This window comes from Petromyzon marinus, chromosome 70, assembly GCF_048934315.1.
Source record: "Petromyzon marinus isolate PM22_M1 ecotype Great Lakes invasive population chromosome 70, UKy_Petmar_22M1.pri1.0, whole genome shotgun sequence".
NCBI lineage: Eukaryota > Metazoa > Chordata > Hyperoartia > Petromyzontiformes > Petromyzontidae > Petromyzon > Petromyzon marinus.
Genome location: NC_133736.1, coordinates 2479633 through 2484414, shown reverse-complemented (window position 1 = coordinate 2484414; position 4782 = coordinate 2479633).

The window sequence follows — 4782 nt, the reverse complement described above, 5'->3', positions numbered from 1 at the left end:
CACCATCACCTTCTCACCCACCCACCTCCACCCACCTTCTCACCCACCCACCCACCTCCACCCACCTTCTCACCCACCCACCTCCACCCACCTCCACCCACCTCCACCCACCTTCTCACCCATCTCCACACACCCTCCCACCCACCCACCTCCACCAACCCTCCCACCCACCTCCACTCACCTTCTCACCCACCTCCACCCACCTTCTCACCCACCCACCCACCCACCTCCACATACCTCCACCTACCTCCACTCACCTTCTCACCCACCCACCAACCTCACCTATCCTCCCACCAACCTTCCCACCCACCTTCTCACCCATCTTCTCACCCATCTTCTCACCCACCCACCTCCACCCACCTTCTCACCCACCTCCACCAACTCTCCCACCCACCTCCACTCACCTTCTCACCCACCTCCACCCACCCTCCCACCCACCTCCACCCACCTCACCCACCTCCACCAACCCTCCCACCACCTTCACCAACACCTTCCACCAACCTTCCCACCCACCCACCAACCTTCCCACCCACCCTCCCACCCACCTTCCCACTCACCTCGACCAATCCTCTTACCCACCTCCACCCACCTCCCCCCACCCTCCCACTCACCCACCCACCATCCCACCCACCTTCTCAGCCACCATCCCACCGACCTCCACCCACCACCTCCACCCTCCTAACAATCTCCACCCCACCTCCACCCTCCCCTCCCACCACCTCCACCCACCCACCAACCCAGCCCCCCACCCCCCATACAATTAACACGGCAGATTAGTGGCAATTTGCGCAAATTGGTTTGCGTCTCCCAAATTGCCCGGCCCGGGGAGAGTTTATTTATTTATTAACCTCCCTCACACCCGGTGACCGGATCAGCCGAGCGTCCGCTGGGGATATCCACCCAGTGTCTGCTTGGGGGGAGAAGGGGGGTCGGGGGGGGGTGGGACACAGGCGATGGTGGTGGTGGTGATGATGATGTAGACATAACCATTGCTGTGATAGAGGTGGGAGGGCTAGCAGCAGCAGTGTCAGTTGTGGCTATGCCACCCCCACGTGACTGACTGCGATTCAGCGATGTTGTGGTGGCAGCAGCAGCAGCGGCGGGGGTTGGTGGATCACCGACGGATGGGTGCGTAAAAAAAAAACTCCCTTTGCCGTGGGTGCGAGTCGAGGGGGATAGGGAGCCGTGACCCTTTGCCAGGTAGAAGGCGGTGTACAGCGGCAGGGTGGCTGGACTAACCTAAAGTATACTCTTTGGTTCTATTCAGTAAAGTCACGTAGGTAAAAAATAAAACAACAAAAATCACGACGTTTCGGCCACAACACAAGTAGCCTTCTTCAGGTGAAGGAACAGAACTGTCGGGACGACAGAGCTTCAATGAACGCTGCTAAGATTCGTAGCGTCTTTCAAGCTGGGTGAGAGAAGTGAGGCACCTTGACAAAGGAGTTTACATATCAAACAGGAGAATTTAGCATTGAACTAGCTGAGGGATTAGCTTGTGACTGGTCACAGAATTAGCTGTGTTGAAGTCAAAGCCTACACATCCACAGAGGCACCTAGTACATGAACGCCAAAGGGGCTGCACTACCCAACTATCGTACAGTAAACCGATGTGAAAAGACTAAGTCTAAATTACATCAATAAAATAAATGTACTCAATATATTCTTCAATAAGCTGAGCTATTAACAGCAACTGGGTATACACTTCGATGGGGTGAAAAGGGAATTTTAAAAGCTGCGAAAGTTTGAGTACATTTATTATATTGATATAATTTAGACTTAGTTTTTTCACATCGGTTTAATGTATGATAGTTGGGTAGTGCAGCCCCTTTGGCGTCCATGTACTAGGTGCCTCTGTGGATGTGTAATCTTTGACTTCAACATAGCTATTTCTGAGACCAGTCACAAGCTAATCCCTCAGCTATTTCAATGCTAAATTCTCCTGTTTGATATGTAAACTCCTTTGTCAAGGTGCCTCACTTCTCTCACCCAGCTTAAAAGACGCTACGAATCTTAGCAGCGTTCATTGAAGCTCTGTCGTCCCGACAGTAGTTCTGTTCCTTCACCTAAAGAAGGCTACTTGTGTTGTGGCCGAAACGTCGTGATTTTTATTGTTTTATTTTTTACCTACGTGACTTTACCGAATAGAACCAAAGAGTATGGATCCTTGCAGTCACGAAAGCTTCAAATCTAGAATAATCTAAAGTAACAAAAAAACTACGACTTTTCGATCGCAACACAAGCGGTCGTCATCGAGAAAAGGGGGTTCGCCTCTAAAGGCAAAAAGTGTTTATAAAGGGTTTTTTAAATGGGCGTAGCCCCATTACTCGTAGAGGACCAATGACGGCACTGGCAGTGCGCTTCCACCAATATTGGGCTGCTGCTAGTGGTGATGGTAGCAGTGGGCAGTGACGGTCCCCGTGGTGGGCTTACGCCATCACTACATCTTGTTCAATTACTAAATCTTGTTCAATTTGATGTGCTTCTCCATCTCTCTGCGTTTCCTCTCTCTCTTTTAAATTTAGCTCTTCTCAATTTGATGTGCTTCTCCATCTCTCTGTGTTTCCTCTCTCTCTCTCTTAAATTTAGCTCTTCTCAATTTGATGTGCTTCTCCATCTCTCTGTGTTTCCTCTCTCTCTCTTAAATTTAGCTCTTCTCAATTTGATGTGCTTCTCCATCTCTCTGCGTTTCCTCTCTCTCTCTTAAATATAGCTCTTCTCAATTTGATGTGCTTCTCCATCTCTCTGCGTTTCCTCTCTCTCTCTTAAATTGAGCTCTTCTCAATTTGATGTGTTTCTCCATCTCTCTGCGCTTCCTCTCTCTCTCTCTCTTAAATTTAGCTCTTCTATACCTGATGATGATTGCTTGCGTTGCAATCGAAACGTCGTATGTATACTATTATGCAATTTTATTTTTATTATTATTATAACTTATTTATACGTGACTTTACCGGAAAAAAACAAAGAGTAGTTACACCATCACTGCCAACTACTGCCATCACCACTAGCAGTAGCACGTTAATTGGTCTAAACCCACCAGCACCACCACTTACATTAACATTGGCTGCCCCGGTCATGCTGCTGACACCTGGGGCTACGCCCATTTTGAACCTTCACAAACAGTTTTGCCTTTATAGGCAAACCCCCTTTTCCTGATGACGACCGCTTATGATGCGATCGAAACGTCGGGCTTGTTTTGTTGTTATTTTTTTTAACCTGTCTGCGTGGACTTCACCGAAAGACCCAGGGAATTTGAATTCCTGCAGTCACGAAAGCTTTAAGTCAAGATTTCATCTCCATCTGTTCCATCTCACTCCCTTCTACCCCGTGGGTGGATTAATCGCCATCTGTTCCATCTCACTCCCTTCTACCCCGTGTGTGGATTAATCGCCATCTGTTCCATCTCACTCCCTTCTACACCGTGTGTGGATTAATTGCCATCTGTTCCATCTCACTCCCTTCTACGCCGTGTGTGGACTAATCTCCATCTGTTCCGTCTCACTCTCTTCTATCCCGTGGGTGGACTAATCGACATCTGTTCCATCTCACTCCCTTCTATCCCGTGTGTGGACTAATCTCCATCTGTTCCATCTCACGCCCTCCTACCCCGTGGGTGGATTAATCTCCATCTGTTCCATCTTACTCCCTTCTACGCCGTGGGTGGACACATCTCCATCTGTTCCACCTCACTCCCTTCTACCCCGTGGGTGGACTAATCTCCATCTGTTCCATCTCACTCCCTTCTACCCCGTGTGTGGACTAATCTCCATCTGTTCCACCTCACTCCCTTCTACCCCGTGGGTGGACTAATCTCCATCTGTTCTATCTCACTCCCTTCTACCCCGTGGGTGGACTAATCTCCATTCGTTCCATCTCACTCCCTTCTACGCCATGGGTGGACTAATCTCTATCTGTTCCATCTCACTCCCTTCTACCCCGTGGGTGGACTAATCTCCATCTGTTCCATCTCACTCCCTTCTATCCCTTGGGTGGACTTATCTCCATCTGTTCTATCTCACTTCCTTTTACCCCGTGGGTGGGAGTCAAGGAGCCGTACCCACACGCTCTGCCAGGAGAAGGCGGTAGAGCAAACCGTAACGTTTTGAAACATCGTACTCAATGGCTAATGTTGTAGGTGTACTCGCCATCACACCCATGTGCTGAAATAATAACGAATTGGCACGTTTTGTTCACGTGACAAGTGGCTGTGCCGGGTGGCGGTGGGTGAACGACACGTTTAAACTTACGACAATCTAACCCAAAACCCTCAAATGACTACCTGGCGCGGTGTGTAGTAAACATCGCAACTGGGGAGACAAAAGCGGCCGGGCGTGGTGCTGGCCACCAACCCACCCCCCTCGTGTGCCACAGTGCCGGTAGCCTTCGTAGGTGCTGCTGCTGCTGCTACTCGCCGACAGCACTTGCCCCGACGCTCTGTTACAGGCTACACGGGGGATCTTTGTCTTTGTGCGTCTACTTGAGTGCGTATGCAATGGGGAGCGGCCGCGCGGCGGTGCGTGGTAAACATCAGCGCTGGAAAGACAAAGGCAGCCAGCCAGGCATTAACCACCCCCCAACCCCGTCCTTCGTGTTTCGCTTCTGCCACTCGCTAATGGCGCTTGCCCCCACCAAAAAGTGCTCCCAGAGGCTGCACGGGGCGGACCTTTGCCTTCGTCCCCCCCCGTAACACATCCACCTCGCACGACAACATCACACACCCCCCCAACTCCCCCCACAACCCGCCCCCCCCACCCCACCCCACAACCCCCCCCCCATCCCCCG